Source organism: Schistocerca serialis, chromosome 1 (genome assembly GCF_023864345.2).
Source record: "Schistocerca serialis cubense isolate TAMUIC-IGC-003099 chromosome 1, iqSchSeri2.2, whole genome shotgun sequence".
In the NCBI taxonomy this organism is placed as follows: Eukaryota; Metazoa; Arthropoda; class Insecta; order Orthoptera; family Acrididae; genus Schistocerca; species Schistocerca serialis.
In genome coordinates, this window is record NC_064638.1 from 513,828,980 (window position 1) to 513,849,074 (window position 20,095).

General features: G+C 43.3%; 1 non-coding gene across 1 annotated transcript; it reads right to left on the reverse strand.

Annotated features, from left to right (window-relative positions):
- Window positions 1-4,592: 4,592 nt before the first annotated feature.
- Trnat-ugu (transfer RNA threonine (anticodon UGU)) lies at window positions 4,593-4,666 on the reverse strand. The gene has a single exon. It is a non-coding gene; the product is annotated as a tRNA-Thr (tRNA).
- Window positions 4,667-20,095: the final 15,429 nt, after the last annotated feature.

Consider the following 20,095-nt stretch of genomic DNA (forward strand, 5'->3'; position numbering starts at 1 on the left):
CATGCTGTAAACCACTGAGTAGCCGGAAACGTATCTCGTCTGCGAAGATATTCTCATGAAAACTCGAAAATGGAGGAAGCTGGTAGTTGCACTTCTATTTTTTAACGAATACCGATGTCAGTGATATAACAAATTCCAGATCATCGTTGCACTTCACAAAGTCAACTAAGGCTTTACTACTTATAATCGTATGTGTTTTTCATGTCTAGAGAACCAGAAAACGTCTCATCCACCTGTTTTTCACCATCGAGATGCACACAACAGCCGGCCGGAGTGGCCGAGCAGTTCTAAGCGCTTCAGTCTGGAGCCGCGCGACCGCTGCGGTCGCAGGTTCGAATCCTGCCTCGGGCATGGATGTGTGTTATGTCCTTAGGTTAGTTAGGTTTAAGTAGTTCTAAGTTCTATGGGACTGATGACCTGAGAAGTTAAGTCCCATAGCGCTCAGAGCCATTTGAACCAATTTTGCACGCAACACACATCACAATCGATGTTCTCTCAACCAAATAACGATGGGAAATGTGTAAAACGGCAGTGCAAGCAGTTAACCGGTCAATTTACATGGGAAGGAGTAATTTTTCAGCGCAAACACTCGCCCATATTGAATCTCCTCGAATTTCCACGGAGAGCACTCACAACACACGCGCTCACGAAGGGTGCCCAACACATACTGAGTATTAATTCGCTATTCACCCTCCAAGAAGGCGACATTGTTGGTTCAGCTGCACGTTTATACCTCGGCCTGTCCAGTTCAGGTGGCTTGGCGTTGGCTCATACCTTAAGCCGGAAATGTGGATTCGTTCCGACCACTGGCTACCACTGCCATGCACATGCATGCCATGCAGAATCGTCCTAGAAAATCAGTCACATATTTATTGTGTAATTACAATTAAATATTATGATTGTAGCCCCAATACAGCGACATTCGACAATTAGCGAAGTATCAGATATACCTCTTTCTGACGACAGTGGCTCTGGATATATCAATATCCATAGCATACTTATGACTGGACATAATTTTTCACGTAAAACCTTTCATTCCCCTTAAGGCTATCGATGCACTGAAATCACAGTTTACCGTAACAAATCCGTACCTCCCTTACTACCAGACAAAGTCATTTCTTTGCACATGTTGAAACACTGACCACAGTAATTTTACACCCCACTTAATAAGCCTGCTTATCACAGCGAAACATCCTCTACTAAGAATAGTACTTTCCCATTATCTGAATGATGGTGACACAAAACAGCAATGAGTGAAAATCCGCGATGGATGGGCATGCCCCATTCCTTTTTCTTGAGAGTGGTACCAGTGTGTCTTAGGAAGAGAGACGTAATCCTTTTATAAGCGACGGCCATTAAAAACACGATCGCAACTACTATACTACTGTGACCCTTCATAAAAAGCGGTCTTGGTTCTGCAGACGCACACAAGATTCACTCATGTCGAGGTATGGTATTGCTTCCGAACGAAGTGGTCTTCCACACAAATACCACGACATTGAATAAAGAAAGTGATCGCAAGGGTGTGTATTAACAGACCAAAAGCGCGGACGCACGTCCTCGGTGGTGTAAGCTCGTAATAAACCACCATTCTCACCAAATTTAGAAAGATTCGGCTAAGGAAAGTGGCATTAAGCCGATATTTGCAATTCTCTCTTGCTGCCACTAGATATTACTCATGCTAACAAAAGTGTTTGTAATGCATTCTGTCTGGGTGCCACGGAGACAGTGTAACACAGATTCTGTGATACATCCACTGGGCTATAGGCAAGGGAGTATGAGGGTTGATTGAGAATGATCATATACAGTAGATGGTGTGCTGTGTGACGAATCACTTCAAAATGGAACGACAGATTGAAGTCATAAGAAATATACAAACTCCTATGACCAATACACTGGCTTTCAGGTCTATAGTGCTACACTTTCCGGTATAAATGCTGCCTGGATTCGGAATTATGTATCTCCATCCAACCATATAATCAGATTGGATCGTATGGAGATGTCTTTTAATGATTACAGGCACCAGTCGATCAAATTTTTGGTACGCTCATATCTCGAAAGAAGTCACCTTTTTCGAACCTATCTAAACTCTATGGCTTTAGACAGGCCCTCTTGTAACTGTTTCTCAGCCTCTACTCCCGTCCGCCCCCGGTAGCTGAATGGTCAGCGTGACGGATTGTCAATCCTGTGGGCCTGGGTTGGATTCCCGGCTGGGTCGGGGAATTTTCTCCGCCCAGGGACTGGGTGTTGTGCTGTCCTCATCATCATCCTATCATCCTAATCGACTGCAAGTTGCCGACGTGGCGTCAAATTGAATGACCGGCGCCCGGCGAACGGCCTGCCCCACGGGGGACCCTAGCTATACGATTAAATAAAATAAATAAAGTCTCTACTCCGACCTTTCTGTGGCTTTGTCCTTGTGATCATCCCAGTTTAACTTGGAACTGAGTAGAAGTCGGAGAGTTCTATATCTACCACCTTCTACAACCTGTAGAGAAACAGGGTGAGCTGAGTCAATGCGACAGGACCATGTTTTGGCCACTCAGTGGAAATGGAAGCATGATGTCATAGCTCCACCAGCCATGTACAACGCGGAAGGCCAGCGCCAAATGAATCTTTCTCCTGCAGCACGAGGTAATAGAAAAGACAATACAAGCAGCTACGGTGGTGTTTATTATCGAGAGTATGATATGAGAACCAGAGGAATGATGAGGATTTTGCTTCAGCATTGTGATGCATTTCCAAATTTCATACAGGTACTGTAGTCTGAAGGAAATCTGTGACTCAGGGTACATTCATGTCTGTCATAAGAATGTTCTCTGTATCCTCATTATTTTGTATGATCCAACAGAGAAAAACTACAAACTGTATAAGCTTAACTAAAGTCACCCAGTAGGGAAGTCAATAAGATATTTCCACTTTTCTCTCTTCCGATATATCGGGAAACAAATACCGTCTGTGTGTTGACACTGATGATATGTGGTGATCGCAATGAAATTTACATGTATTGGTCCACTGGAGCAGGTGGCCAGTCATCAAAGTCGCCTGTGCAAACCAATGTGAAATTTGAAACTTCCTGGCAGATTAAAACCGTTTGCCGGACCGAGACTCGAACTCGGGACCTCTCAATGTGAAATTTCATCATTTGTACTGTAGGAGGACTTTATCCCACAGACTATCAGTCGCAAGAGGGATTCCCTGTGTTGTTGTTCGAAACATTGTTCCTTTCTGCTGTAACAGATCCAAGTAGTGTATGACTACAGCTGTGTACACAGATAAACGTTTTGCTTCTTCTGCTTTGATTAGAGGTCTGTGTCAGGTGCTAAACTGTCATTAACACATTTCAATCCATTGGCTCCTACAGAAAGCTGGACAACGCATGGTGTAAATTATGCTGCTGCTGCTGCTCCCACAACACACAGCATGGTTGAAATAAAAGACATAGGCGGTGTTTCTAATTGACAGAAATATGGGAGACACCGCAACATATGGAGACTGAAAGAATTTGCGTATTTGTGGAGCATTTCCGAACAATTGTCTGAAGGTGATCACCTCTACATTTAATCTCATCTTCCAAAGTTATTGGGTTTCAGGTGTCTCGGAACTCCATTTCGGTTGATTCGTCATACTGCAGTCATACATGCGATTCCTGTTTTGGTGCTGGTCATCCCTGCAAGGTGTTGTTTCCATCATGACTCTCTGCATGTGAAACAAGTGGTATCAGTCAGTCATTATGTGGTAATCAACAGTGTACCATTAGACAGATGGGATGGAAAAGACGCTGTTGACATGGGTTGATGTACTGTAATAAGCACCACAGTTAATAGTGCAATCAGTTTAGCAATTCAGCAGTTTTTCTGTAATTTCAACACTAACTATTGACACGACAGCTTGTTTTCCAATTTCTGTATCAACGCTAAATCATCCCTCCACTACTTTGTGTGTACCAGATACTAGATTCCGAGTGTAGGTAGATAATGGTGCAGTATGTACATTCATTGTCAATTCTTGACCATATTCACCAAAGTATACCAAATGGCACCCTATACCTGTACCTAGGTTATCTACATATTTCTATCACTTCGATCATACTGCTTCATTTACAGTTACGATTGTCCATCTTTCCTTATCTGGATGGGCGTCACAGAGCATTCTCAAATTCTTAGGATGAAGTAGGAGACTGAAAGATTTCCCCACATTGTCTTTGTGCAACCTCCTTACAACACTGTCATTGATTTAATTTGTAACTGACCAGAAGCAGGAGGGTACTACACACACTACATTCCATGTTTTGTGAAGGAAGAGACCGACCTGACTCCATAACTGTGAAGATTGTTCTGCACCCAATCTTACTCATGGCGCCCCATGCAAGATATCTCCATATGCATGCATTTCGAGGAGGTTAGCAGCCCTTATTGGTGTATGGGAGATATGAGAGTTTTGTCATGATATAACAGATGGTTAAGAAGAAGATATGTGTGGTTTATGCGTGATGGAGTTCCAGACAGACAGAGATTGAAGTTACAATTAAATGAATACACTTAGCTGCATACAGGCGTTGAAATAAGTCAATGGGGACAGTTGAAAATATGTGCCCCGACTGGGACTCGAACCCAGGATCTTCTGCTTACATGGCAGATGCTCTGTCCATCTGAGCCACCGAGGATACAGACGATAGTGCGAGTTTTCTAACCCATTCACTATGGTAACAAATTTAAGATGATAAAACTACTTCCTTCTACACCAAAGAAAAAAACATAGAGTCCTTGTGATACATGCACAATACAGATTCCCAGAGGTGTATAGTGCCCACTGTTCACATCCGATCATGGTTCAGAAACTATACTATCTTCGCTTCAGTCCTGCAAAATGATCATCAGCAGTGGAGAGTGTCTCTTACAAGGTAAGAGACAAACGCTTAGCAGTGGTGTTTGATATGTGCAATGCATGCCATGCTGCTCTAACTCTCAGACACAGTCTCTTCTGTGCACAATATCTGTCAAGCAAATATATACACAGGGATTGCAGTACCTCACAAACAGGCGCGCAGTCCGGAACCGTGCGACTGCTACGGTCGCAGGTTCGAATCCTGCCTCGGGCATACATGTGTGTGATGTCCTTAGGTTAGTTAGGTTTAAGTAGTTCTAAGTTCTAGGGGACTGATGACCACAGCTGTTAAGTCCCATAGTGCTCAGAGCCAACCTCACAAACAGCTGCCATTAACTTACAATCACTGTAGTTATGAAACTGAAGACTCGATTTATGTTGAAGATGGGACAAAGGAATGGAGTACATCGCATAAATCTTAGTTTGTCTAGAGGAGGGTGCTGAAACAGGTTTTCAGTCGATGTACATGTTTCATCACACATGCATTGCAACTTCTCTGCTGACTGTAGTATGGAGAGGTTTGCTGTTAATGATCGTAGATAGATAGTGCTGTAAGTCAAACACAGAGCATGCAACTGTATACAAGTTAAGCGAAACTTATACCACACTACTGATACATTCCGAGAGAACAACAGAAAAAAAAATGATCAACCGACCACCCCATACATTTTCTACTATCTTTTAAGGTAGATCCAAGTCAAAGTAGAGGTATTTGATTTTCTTTTCCAGGAAAGCATCAAAGACAGCAGTAAACTTGCATGTATCACTATTACCTCAATTGACATACAGTATAATGTTGTTAAAAAACCATACAGCACTTGTTTTGTAAGGTATTTGTTAGCTGACACTGCATGGTTGTAACTGATGGAGAGTACAGAGAAGCAAGTTGTAAATACTGTTCGTTAGGAATTAAAACAATTAAACATCCCTGCACAGGGTCAAACGCATGATCCATTCTGTAGTCCTATACTGTATTGCCCCCACTGGTAATTCCATGGTCTTTAGCTAATGACGCTTTATAAAAATCTATAAGGTAGTTGCTGATAACTTTTGGTTCACACCTGGGCTGGTCATCTGAAATATATAAGTTTATTACTCCACATTTGGTGGTCATCCACGCTAAACATTCTGTTCCACCCATCTTATCACTATCAACTAAAAATGACTGTTTTCCCTTCCTGATGCTTCCATGTCAAGTTTTATTGTATTTTTCTTGCTGCTACATACTCGTTCCCATATGCAAGAATTTTTCTGCACCAAGCATATGTCATGAACTTTTAGATATGTAATTGTTCTGATTTTACTTCTGTGTCTAGACGCTGGTGCATTTCGAAAAGTGAGGAAAGTAAAAAATAAGAGCCTTAACATCCCTGAATCCAGCAGCAAATATAAACTAAGCCCTCTCAGCCTTTCAGAAAAGTGATGAAGATCACAGTGGCTGTAGGACATAGAAATTTTTCTCTCTCTGGCGTTGCCTTCAAACAAGCAGCCAAAACTCAAAAAGTGCTGAGTGTCCTATTTACAGTTGCAGAGATATTTATTTCGACTTTGCAGCTGATATCGGTTTCGGAAATGGTAAATTAATTTGCAATTGACGGACTGTTTCTCAGTGACATGGCTTAGAAAGTAAATATTCATGTAATTCTAGAGTCTGGAGATGGTCGCTGCTCCAACTACAGCTCTCAGTGTGCTTTGTGTGCAAATGTGTTTCAAGTAGTCGTTTTGTGATATATTCAATCTGTGAAGCGAGTTGTTTAATTACTATTTCCTCTAGCACATCTTCTGAAGCAGCAGCATTTGCTGACTTTTATGACATCTTCAAGATAAGTATGTGACAATATTCAGCACATTGCTTTAACACCAGGTTTAGTATCTGTGTACCACAGAATAAGTTTACCAGAGGTGAGGAGGAAGGATGAGGTATTAAGTGCTACCCTGTGGCTGCCACATGTTGTGGCCCTGGCTGGTGCCTTGAGCCCAGCAACCGTACCGTAGTGTAGCCCGGCAGATGGAGCATGCAGGAGAATGATTTTCAGATATGTTTAGTGTAATCTGTTACAGCGCAATTATGTGGTTCCTTTTGCTATTGGAATCAAAAAAAGTACCATAAAGCTTTAAGATCGTCTAAACTGTTTAATCACCAGCATCAATTTTCGTATGTATTGCGATTTCAGAAATAAATAAACAATATTATTAAGAAAATTGTTCAAGCAATGGCTTATGCACACTATATTAGACTACTGTCTTGAGTTCTTCCCAGTCCAGCGGCACAACACAAAATGAGCGCGTTTCCAACACATTTCCAGATGGGGGAGAAGAGTAGGGAGAAGAGTGGAGTAGGGTCTACAGCGCCCCGGGGCTGTGGTTTTATGAACTAGGTCAGTTGGTGTCCAAACCTCAAGACGAGCGAATAAAATTTGATATTTCCACCAATAAATCCGAATTTTCTGAAATTTTTTTGAATTTCCTGCCGTTTCCAGGGGTGGTGGTAGATGGAGTTATGTTAGTGGAGATATCTCAATTGACCTATTTTCCCTCCAAAATTTGAATGTCCCGCCATGACGTCAGTGCGACATTGCCACATCCACAGCCTCCATCTTTTATCCAACGTCTTGAATAAATTTGGCAACAATGTAGATTGAAGTGATGCCTGTTTCGTCGCACTACTGCTGCCCTGCCGGTCGTTATCGGCTTTCCAAACCCTGAAGCAGATATTTGCCATGTAAGTAGACTCTCATCTGGAATCACGAGGCTCACGGGAACCCGTTCCAGTCGTCACAAAAGAAAATAATAATTCATCAGCAACCATGCTGACTAGTCAGTTACGGCGGTGGTAACAGTGAACGGAGTGCCGTGGTATACGTCAATATGACTATGACGAAAATGATTCTGAAAAGAGCAGGCATGTAACCATACAAGTGAATATGTAAGGACTATAGAAAAAGCATTCGACAGTGTCAAATGCTGCAAGATGTAAGAAACTCTGAGAAAAATAGGGATGAGCAACGGGGAATGACGAGTAATACAAAGTATGCACAAGAACATCTAAAAAGAAACAGTAGGACTCAACGAACGAGAAAGAGATTTTCGGATTAAAAAGGGTGTAATATGGAGATGAAATCTTAGGCCCCCACTGTTCAATCTATACATCGAATAAACAATGACGAAAATAAAGGGAGGGTACAAAAGTGGGATTAAAACTCAAAGTGAGAAGATACCAATGATAAGATTTTCTGAACGCATTGCTATTCTCAGTGCAAATGAAAAAGAACTGAAGGATCTGTTGAGTGGAATGAATAATGTAATGAGTACAGGATATGGACTGAGAGTAAACCTAAGAAAGACAGAAGTAATGAGAAGTAGCAGAAAGGAGAACAGTGTGAAACTTAACATCTGAGAAAGGGAACGCGACGAAATAGACGAAGGACTTCTGTTACCTAGGCAGTAAAATAACCCATGATCGACGGAGCAATGAAGGCATAATAATTAGACAATCACTGGCAAAATGGGCATTCCTAGCTAAGAGATGTCTATTAATATTATACATAGGCCTTAATTTGGGGAAGAAATTCCTGACAATGTACGTTTGGAGTACAACGTTGTGTGGTAGTGAAACATGAACTTTGCGACAACCGGCACAGAAGAGAATCGAAACGTTTGAGAAATAGTGATACAGAAGAATGTTGAAATTAGGTAGACTGATAAGGTTAGGAATGAGGAGGTTCTCCGCACAGTCGACGAGAAAAGTAAAAAATGAAATCATTGGCAAGCAGAGGGGACAGGATGAACTCCCAGATGAAAAGGTTGGGAAAAAAGGAAGAAAGAGAAGGAAGTACTTCGCTACACTACTACAAGAGATCGTGGAAGACCGAGGCGACGTCCAAATACAAGTTGAGTGGATGACATCAGAAAACTTTCAGAGGCAATAATGGCTGCATGTAACTGAAGAGTGGAAAGCACAGAAAAGTCTAGAAGAGGACTGCATCCATCACTGGATGACATGTTCCTGATTATGTTAAAGCGTACGGTAACAGTTTAAGAGGAGATGCTCGGCTGTTCTAAATGCTCTTAACATCCCGAACTTGCGTGGAGTTTTGGATTGGTAGAGAAGCCTGAGACTGTTTCCAGCATCCGGTGAGAGCAGAGCCCTTTCCGGTGAGGAGATGATGAGTTGGATTTTCCAAAATTGGTTTGTGGTTGTTAATGAGTTTTCCAGAAATGTTGGAAATAAAGATTCTGAGAATCCCTGTCAGAAGGCAGCACGTTTCAAAGGTGTGTTATGACTGGTAACAGGATGTAACCAATGCAGATACCTGCGTTCCGCTATTATGACTGATTGGGTTAAAGGCCTGGAGGTTAAAAGAGTTTCACGGAATATCAGGGAACTCGCGAAATCGGGAAGTCTGCCAGTGAAACCTTCCGGGTGTAGAAGGGAAGTCGTGTGTGCTTGGGGGGCGATGTGGTGTTTTAAAGTGTTTAACATCTTAGTATCCCAATCAGAAAAGGATAAAAGAATTCAAACGTATTGGTGTGGAATTTTCCTTAATTCCTTCACGGTTTCCTAGAAGAATGTCGCAATTATAAACATACTCAGTGTGAGGAGTTTTCATATCAGAGCTTGGAGACAGTAGCTAGCTGAGGATGCCGTTTAATAGAAGCGACATACTTCCCGAGATATAGCAGAAGGCAATTAATTACATTTATTTCAGCGGAATGTGGATCTGTGCTGTTTCTGTGCGATTTTTCAGCTAGTAACTTTGTACTACAAGCTATTTTGTTTTTCGAGGACATCACCTACATAAGTAATAACAAAACCATTTACAAGTGGTGTAAAGGCCGGCTGGTGTACGTTTTGAGCTCTAGTTTTCGTCTCTCGGATTCTCGGTAAGTGCATGACACACATGTTTGAGTAGCGCGTCAAAGCTAATATGGCGGGCTTAATGAACAAGTTTAAAGAGTGTAACTGTACAGGAAATTCATCTGAATTCCATCATTTTCGTTTCCTAGTTTTATAGTTAATCTCCCGAGCTATACGACACTTTTTTCCCTTCCTTGAGCCCAGCACGCTGGGAGAGCGTGGAATTTAGGAAAGGCCGTAACTCGGGTTTCACGGGACACCATGGACGCTCCGAGGCTCTGAGCACTATGGGACTTAACATCTGAGGTCATCAGTCCCCTAGAACTTAGAACTACTTAAACCTAGCCAACCTAAGGACATCACACACATCCATGCCCGAGGCAGGATTCGAACCTGCGATCGTAGCGCTCGCGCGATTCCAGACTGAAGCGCCTAGAAGCGCTCGGCCACACCGGCCGGCATAATCAGAGTGCATGAATTTTGCTAAAGTATTGTAATACTCGTAAACCGTACGTTAAGAGAAACATGTACAAAATACGGGAAATAAAAACTGAACACCTTGCAGTCAGTGACGTTGTTAGAGCATGATTAACAAATGAAGAATATAATTTTTCTAAGGTTACCATTCTTGGACTGGTTTGATGCTGTCTTCTATCTATTGCTGTTTTGTGCTGTAAGAAACTATTATAGACAAAATCTGTTTTGTATTTTGCAGCCGGCCGAAGTGGCCGTGCGGTTCTAGGTTCGAATTCTGCCTCGGGCATGGATGTGTATGATGTCCTTAGGTTAATTAGGTTTAACTAGTTCTAAGTTATAGGGGACTAATGACTTCAGAAGTTGAGTTCCATAGTGCTCAGGACCATTTTGTATTTTGCAGTCCTTACATGCCAGTTTTCTACTGTTTTACCACTGGGCTAGTCTCTGCACCAAGTAAACTTCACGTAATCCATACATACGTATTATAAAAATGGATTTGTGTGTGTGTGTGTGTGTGTGTGTGTGTGTTAGTGAGTGCGTGATCCACATCTCCTCCTAAACCACTGGACATATTTCAACCAATTTGGTATACGTATTACTTATTGTGGAGATATCGCGTCATAAACAATGAGAGGCACTGATGCGTCATGTGTGACTTTTAAATACAAAACTTCTGTGCTACTAACACCGTTCGCAACAAGTATCGCCGCTAAATGCACCTACAAAATTACATCATGATACTACACGTACTTCAGGAGACGTGACGTCATATACACTCAGATGTGCGAGAAACTACCATATTGTGAGCGGCGTTTAAATTTATCGCTTCTTTGCTAACAACTCTATTCGCAACATTTCTTTATATAGTATATAAATATTCCGCTGAATGTACCTGCAAAGTTCTGTCGTTGTATGACTCATAGACCACGAGGAATGACATGATAAACACAGAGACGCGTGAAAAACTGCCGCACGGTACATGATGTTAAAATTTGTTATTTCATTTCTACTAATTCTATTCTCAACATATTTTGTAGACAGTGGTTGACTGTATCTACAAAATTATATCACTGTATGACACACAGATCAGCCGATATGAGCCGCGCGGGGTACCCGAGCGGTCTAGGCGTCTTGCCACGGCTCATGCGGCGCCCCTCGTCGGAGGTTCGAGTCCTCCCTCAGGCATGGGTGTGAGTGTTGTTGTTCTTAGCGTAAATTAGTTTAATTTAGGTTAAGTAGTGTGTAAGCCTAGGGACCGATGAGCTCAGCATTTTGGTCTCATAGAAACATACCACCACACCACAGCTCAGGAGGTATGACGTCACAAATATTGAGAAGCGTGAAAAAATGCCGCATCATGCATGAAGTTGTAATAGATTTATTCTTTACTACGAAGACACTCCTACAGTCGAGTCAGCTTAAGGAAGTCCCTGACATCTGGCAGCGCTATTGACAGCTTTCAACTGCGAACCGCAAACGGCTCTGTGCGAAAACCATAGCCATCTATAGAGCTCTGAAGAGGCGTTGCCATAGAGACGATTACATAATTGCGTTGTAGATACGCGGATAGCTGGCACCCAGCCTACAGAAACTGTCTTTTATATAAATGTCCGCCATCAGACCTAAAGAACCATGCAGTGCTGACGGGTCACCTTGTCATCCTCTGCCATACGGCGTCATGGCACCATCCAAATTTGGTATGGGCAGGCATGGGATCTACACAGCTCTCTACTGGCCGCTGTCAACATTATAGACCAAAGAACTGCTAGATCTCATTCAAGCAATTTCTAAACAGCCGTCACGAACATGAGTACACACTTTTCCATTCCTCACAAAAAGGAATAATCGCTGGCAATACCGAGTAATACACTCCGGCACTCCATATGCCACACAGACAAGCCGACTATTCAGATACGAAGATAACAAAGAAAAAGCACACAGGACAAAAATTAGTCACAAAGAGGACACATCAAGCTAATACTGTGCATTGCCTCCAGTCACATCCAACTGGAAGAACATACAGATGCTTAGATCCCATAGATCAGGGGCGACCAAGAATCCATCTCCTGAAGCATGCCTTGGCATTAGTGCCGGCGCGGCGTGTGCAGCCTAGCCGCCTAACTGCCTAGCAGCGTAGCTGCACATTTCCCCCATCGCCACAGCTGACTGTGTGAGCCTGAAGAAGCGTCGTATTTAAATGGCAATGCAGTGCATAGTGCACATGACTTCGTTTTACATTTGACATTTCTCGGCAAAACAGATGACAAAGAAGACAAATATTCAGTATTATTTAATTAGTTTTGGAGCGTTGAAATCACAATATAAGTTTTTCTGATAAAAAACTGCTGGCGCAGTTGTTAGATCGGTTACCACTGATACAGTGGCAGGTTATCAGGATTTAAGTAAATTTGAACGTGGTCTTATAGTTGGCGCACGAGCGTTGGGACCCAGCATACCCGAGACTTCGATTAAGTGAGGATTTTCCCATATGACCATTTCACGATTGTACCATGAGTATCAGGAATGTGCTAAAACATCAAATCTCCGACATCGCTCCGGCCGGAGGAAGATCCTTCAAGAACGGGACCAACGACGAATGAAGAGAATCGTTCAACGTGACAGAAGTGCAACCCTTCCGCAAATTACGCAGATTTAAATTCGGGCCATCAACAAGTGCCAGCGTGCGAACCATTCAACGAAACAACATCGATATGGACTTTCGGAGCCCAAGGCCCACTGGTGTACCCTTGATTACTGCACGACACAAAGCTTTACGCCTCGCATGGGACAGTCAACACCGACATTAGACTATTGATGACTGGAAACACGTTGCCTGGTCGGACGAGTCTCGTTTGAAATTGTGTCGAGCGGATGGACTTGTATGGGTATGGAGACCAACTCATGAACCCATGGACTCTGCATGTCAGCAGGGGACTGTTCAAGCTGGTGGACGCTCTGTAATGGTGTGGGTCGTGTGCAGTTAGAGTTACATGGAATCCCTGGTATGTCTACATACGGCTCTGACAGGTGACACGTACGTAAGCATTCTGTATGATCACCTGCTTCCATTCATGTCCATTGTGCATTCCGACGGAGTTGGGCAATTCCAGCAGGACAATGCGACACCCCAAACGTCGAGAATTGCTGCAGCATGCCTCCAGGAACACTTCCTGCGTTTAAACACTTCCGTTGGCAACCAAACTTCCCAGACATGAATATTATTGAGCAACGTGCTGTTCAGAACAGATCTTCATCCCCTCGAACTCTTACAAATTTATGGAGAGCCCTGCAGGATTCATGCTGACATTTCCCTCCAGCACTAACTACTTCAGACTTTAGTAGAGTCCACACCACATCGTGGTACGACACTTCTGCGTGCTCGAGGGGGCGCTACACGATATTAGGCATGTGTACCAGGTTTCTTTGGCTCTTCACTATAATACTGACTTGTATAGTTCTATAATCTAAAAACGAATTACGCACACACATGTATATTGATCGACATATTGTAGCACTTTTGCAGCCTCAGTACGGAAACTTGGAAACCATGTAGAGTTTTGGAGAATTTTAGTGTAAAGGAATTTATCTTTAAACAGAGAATTACGTTGCACGTCAGTCATTTACATCTGCACATACGCAGGTGCGCTTTCAACTGAAACAGCAAACGGCGTCGAAAACAGATGTAAGGTTGGCTGTGTCCTCAAAACGTTTAGAAAACCATTCCAAGATGCTTCTCCAGGTAGGTGTAAAAGAATATGCGCAACGGAAAATAATAAACGCTAAAATGAAGATTTGGCCCTGTCTAACTACCCCCTGAAGCAGATCTTAGGATCTCCTAATTCTATAAATTGCAATCTAAACATAAATGAATGATGACGGCAACTAAGCCTACTAAATGATAAATGTTGTTATTGCTTATATAGTTATTGTAGATTAAAAAAAACTTTATATTACAAAGTTTAGATTTCCTAAGTAAAATTACTAATTAACTGGCCCTTATTATGGTTCAAATGGCTCTGAGCACTATGGGACTTAACATTTGAGGCCATCAGTCCCCTAGAACGTAGAACTACTCAAACCTAACTAACCTAAAGACATCACACACATCCATGCCCGAGGCAGGATTCGAACCTGCGACCGTAGCAGTCGCGCGGTGCCGGACTGAAGCGCCTGGAACCGCTCGGCTCCTTATTATGACTGCGCGATCTAATATCAATAACCATCTACGTACTAAAAACTAGAAGACACTAATTTCAAAGAAGATCTACGATGGTGTGGATCCTCAGTGCAAATAAACTAACGTGATCACAGCTGTTTTAGCTTTTATAGCCCCAATAAGCCGAATCAATTTGCGATATCACCATATGTACTGCGTCCGGTGCGTCGAAGTGATGGTTCTCGTACTCGTCTGCGACGACGGAAGAACTCCAGCCACAAATAAACTCTTTCAAACTTTAGGACGGCAGAAAGCGGTTCTTTGACTAATATACTCTAATACTGTCTTCTCCTCTCTATGTTCTACAGACGAGAAACATGAACTCCCAACCACAAGGACGGAGTTCAGATAACGTCTCAACGTAAGTATAGGCAGAGGAAGTGTTCTCAATTGCTGAACGCTGCTTACTCAACGACGACTTCCAACCTTGAGATGAAGTCCAGAATCGTATAGGTTCGCAACAGTACAGTTCCTAACTGTTCTAACTATAAACCGTCCTGAGAGCAAAGACAGCAAGTCCGTCTGTACCAACAAAAGCTGATACCGAGCGACCGTCACACACGGGCGCTGACAACGGAAGACCTATTCTCTCCACCTCTGGCTTCCCAGCAAGGCTCGGCTCCCCACCATCGTAATTCTAAAAACGAATCATATTCTCGAAACCACGGAATATTCTCCCTCTCTACAGATTCGTCCGAACGCCAACCAACCATATTTTAGTCTTTTGTCGTCCAGCGCGAAAAGTTTGCGAGGAAAAACCTATACTCGTACAATGCTACGCTTCTGAGTGAAAATCCTTGGAAATAACCCAACCTGCGTGGTTTCCGAGGTGCTTCTTCGCTCCTCTCACCTGCGTCCAAGATTTTCGTAGTTTCGGAAGTATAATCCTTCCGGTTTGGATACAACATCGGCCGGTCACGACTCTGTTGTGCTCCAGCGCTTAGGTGCTACGACGTCCGTCTTGCTACTTCCTGTGTTTAAGCAGGATCAACACACCTGTGTGGGCCTTCCACCCAGGGCTTGAGTTCCGTTGCCGTTTCATTTCCACTGTCGTTACAATCTCTTCTAGTTGACAATAAAGACACTCCGTCACTTTTCGTGCAATAAGTGTTAACAATTATTTACAAGGCGTAGGTGACAATGTCAGTCTCCTTTAAATATTCATATATACGATGTACTACCTATCAAATAATACCGTATGTTGTTGTAGATAACGGCAAAGTATGTGAGTGAGTGCTTGTAAGGTGCGAAATTATAGCCACCTTACACTATCCTATTTATTCTTTCAGCTCCTCCCGTTTTTTTTAAACACCGGTGCGCTTATGGCACTGGATTGTGTTTGTCAGCAATTGTCCCTTCTACACTGCTATTTCCTTTTTAAATGCTTTGCAGTCAAATAAAAAATAAGTTGTTTCACATCTCGCAATGTCCTACTGCGAGCACTGTTCAGTCAAGTACACTTAAAATGCCAGATTTGCAATCCATTGTCGATCTTCTAATTTTCGTTCCTTCATTTCTTTTCTCTTTATAGGTTCAACAATACCGGTGTTTTAGATAGAAAAGTCGTTCCTGGAGTGCCCCCTACTTTAACAACGTATTTTTCAAACATGTATAAAGTCCGCATACTCTTCGTTCAGTTCCATCGAAAACTATTGCGACTGACAGTGCGTGAGACTTCTGAAAATTTACTATTTTTACCACCGATTTCTTCAAGTGCTTCTTGATGTACAGAATAACTGATCCTGTCTAGAGATCTTTAAAATCCTTAATTCTTCCATTACAACTAAATCTTTAAATTCCTTCTCCATGGTATTGTAATGTCGCTTTGTAGTAAATATGCAGTACGCGTCGATTATGCAACAGCGTAATAGATATTGAGAACTATCGTCCGTCTCTTCTGTCATTCCCATTCAGTTTTAAAGCCTTGTGACCACAGACCGCTAGATTGACTTTTTTATGCGAACAGTTACCGGCTCCGTGAACTTCCTTCATATCACGAACAAATAGCGAAGGGTAAACAACGCTGCCGATCTGAAGAGAGTTTTACCGTTCGGAAAATGCTACAGCGCACACTCGGCTAGCGTGCGAAATCACGTATGCGGGCTCTGTAGTAGTTTTACCAAAACGCGAAGATATTGATTTCTACGTCCCAAATACTCTTAGACATTGAACGGAAATAGCCACAAAATATTACATAATTATCTGCACCATCATAATAACATCAATGTATGGGTCAAGTCTTGAGACGGGTTATCTCACGGAACCACCTACAGCCTGATCTACAGCCTGCACATATTGCGCGTTGAACACATCGTCGTGTCATTTGAGGAGAAGCAAAATACGGTCGTCAGATCACGCTACACGTCTCAGTCACCTACTGTCATGTTTCTGTGTTGATTGCCCCACTGAAGACGTGTAGTTTTATTTGTCGCTGTGAGAAATGACCTTCTGCTTTGTGTCCAAATCTCCTTTACATGGAGTTCCCTTCGCAATATTCGGTCTGATACTGGTTGAGATTCACCAGCATTATTGTCAATTTTGGAAACGTTTGTCATTGACAAGGCGTGACATTCTTCTCCGGTCCCTGTCGATTACGATCTCTTTACAATCACTTCTCTCAATCGGTATTACGAGGCTGCGAGTAGTACGCCATCCTTAAAGACACATTCGATGGCGTGCGTTTTTACATCAACAAATCGGTAACTTCATTCTAAGGCGTCGTCATCGGTAGGTCCAACACATTAACTGCTTTCTGCCGTTGATTCACGTGTCCCTGTCGACTCACATACATCCTGCTTTATTGCCATGTTTAAGGTAAGCAGTATGTACAACAGATGCCTATGCACACGTCACACTATACCGTAATTTGTGGGCCAATGGTTTATAAATGCGGATCAGCACGCAATAGCGTCACAAATGTTTTCCATTGATCTCGGATCTGGCGAACTTGACGACCAGCACACTAATGTCAGTTCACTACCATCCTCCTCAAACCTTTGTAGCACTACGATGACCTTGTGGCATTGACAGTTAATCTGCTGGAAACTGCGTTGCTATCAGGAAAAACATTAAGCACGAAAGGATGCAGGTGGTTCAGAATAATGTTTACGTAGTCCGTAGCTATCATGGTGCCTTTGATTACTACCACAGACCCAATAGAAATCTGGGTGGACCTCGTTCATAGCATAATACTTCCACAGCTGTGTTTCCCACGGCGCGATACTTGTTTCGAGCAGCCGTATTCGTGCGGGATCGCTATGGCGCACCTGGACACTACCACCGACCTGTTGTATGAAGAAACAGTAATTAATCCTACCCTGTAACACGTTGCTACTAGCCCAGGGCCCAACCCAGCGGGAAAGCCCCTGGGCAACACGCGTTCTGTGATGAGGCATGCACGTCGAATACTTTGTCACCCGTTCGTGGTTTGTCCTTCAGCCACTTCCCTTAGATGCTTACGACAGTAGCACGTTGAGAAATGACGAATTCATTGTGGACTATTCCCACTTCAACTTCAATAGTTTCATTAAGTGCAGATTGGTGGCGCTGCCAGACGTAGCTTTCAAAAAAGTAACGGAGGTGCTTTCCAAGCCGAGAGCTGTCACTGAGTTTCTTTTGGCGGAAAATCAGAGCATCGCAGATAATCATAGGCGCCTGCAAAACTTCTACGGAGACCTGACAGTGAACAAAAGCGTGGTGAGTCGTTGGACGTGGTGTATGTCATCATCGCAACTATGTCGCGCACAGCTATGACTCATGGAATGTTGGATCAAGCGGACACTCTCATTCGAGGTGATCGACGGATCGCAATCAAACTTCTCGCTGCTCAGCTGGAGGTCTCTGTTCCTCTGTTGGTAATCCTGACACACTCGTCCACATGTCAGGGTATTCAAAAGCGTGTGGCTATTGGGTTCTTCGTAGCCCAGCAAAAGACCGTAAAGATCAAACGAAAGACCATCTGTGTGGAATCCCTTGAGCGTTACGAAACTGATCGTAACAATATTTTGTCGTACGAGAGCTGTTCGGAAAGTAAATGAAAACCACAATGATAATCAATTTTTTTTATTCGCAACTGTTAGCCACGCCTTCCAACTACCTCTCTAAACAGTCGTAGCTCCGACTTAACATTTTTCGTGGCATTGTACAAAGTTTCGAGTACCCTCGCCACAGAAAGCAGCCGCCTGTGCTTTCCGTCAGTTCTCTACGCTGGTCTGCCTTTCGTTATTTGTGCCAAAATGTTGTCTTTGTAGCCAGCGGTTCATGTGAGCAAAGATGAACAACGGAGGGAGCCAATTAAGGACTGTATTGTGAGTGATCAAACACTTCTCTTCGAAAACGCTGCAGGAGCGTCTTCATTGCCCCTGCAGAATGTGGCTCAAAATTGGCTTGAAGAAGGAAATGCACGACATTTATATTATCTGGGCTGCATAGCTTCTGGCGAAATCTTTCACCAGATCCACATCCTTGGCGGGAGACACTATTGTTTTAGGCATTTATACGTGATAATTTTGCGCTCTGAATAGAAAAGAGTGGCGTGAAGCGATCGACAGGCGCACTAAAGACACTGCCCAATACAACTGCGCCAAGTTCCATAGGATGTTCACAGTTATTTCCATTTCGCGTCTAGTCGGACCTTACTTTCCGAATATGCCTCGTACATCATGACAGGGGATGAAAAATGCGCTCGTCACTTTGAATTGGAAACAAAACAGCTATCCATGATGTGGCGCCCCATCACCTCTCCTACGAAGAAAAAGCTGAAAGCCACAGCCTCAGCCAATAAAGCCATGGCGACGGTCGTCTGGGACTTTGAAGGAGTTATTCTGTTTGATGTTCTCCGTCATGGTGCAACGATCAAATCTGAAATGTAATGTGCTATCCTCAGAAAGGCGATGAAAAGACTTCAGCGTAAAAAATACAAAAGAACTTCTCCTTCTCCTTGAAGAGGCGAGGCCTCACACAAGTCTTCGCACCAGAGAGGAACTCGCGAAACTTCATTGGATTGCTCTTCATCACCTTCCCTACAACCTGGATCTCTTTCCTTCCGGCTTCCATCTGTTTGGTCCAATGAAGAATGCACTCCGCAGGAAACAGTACGTGGATGATGCGGAGGTAATTTCCGCCGTCGGCCATTAGAGAAGTAACATAAGGATATAGAGGACCTCCCAGTAAGGTGGTGTAAGGCCATCGCACTGAATGGAGTTTATGGTGGAAACTAGGGTTTTGTTCCCAACAGAGTAGGGAATAACATGGTGTATTAGAATTCTGAATAAAACCAACCTGGTTACAGAAAAAAATTGTTTCATTACTTATTGAACGCTCCTCGTACTTTCCTTTCCATGGCACGTGCCCCCAAAACCACCAGGCGTAATTCGGTCTCGCAGTGAGCAGGCGTCAAAAATGGTTCAAATGGCTCTGAGCACTATGGGACTTAACTTCTAAGATCATCAGTCTCCTAGAACTTAGAACTGCTTAAACCTAACTAACCTAAGGACATCACACACATCCATGCCCGAAGCATGATTCGAACTTGCGACCGTAGCGGTCACGCGGTTCCAGACTGTAGCGCCTTTAACCGCTTGGCCACCCCGGCCGGCAGCAGGCGTCATATGGCGTTAGCTTACCAGTGTTGTTCACCATGCTTCGGAGAAACAGCA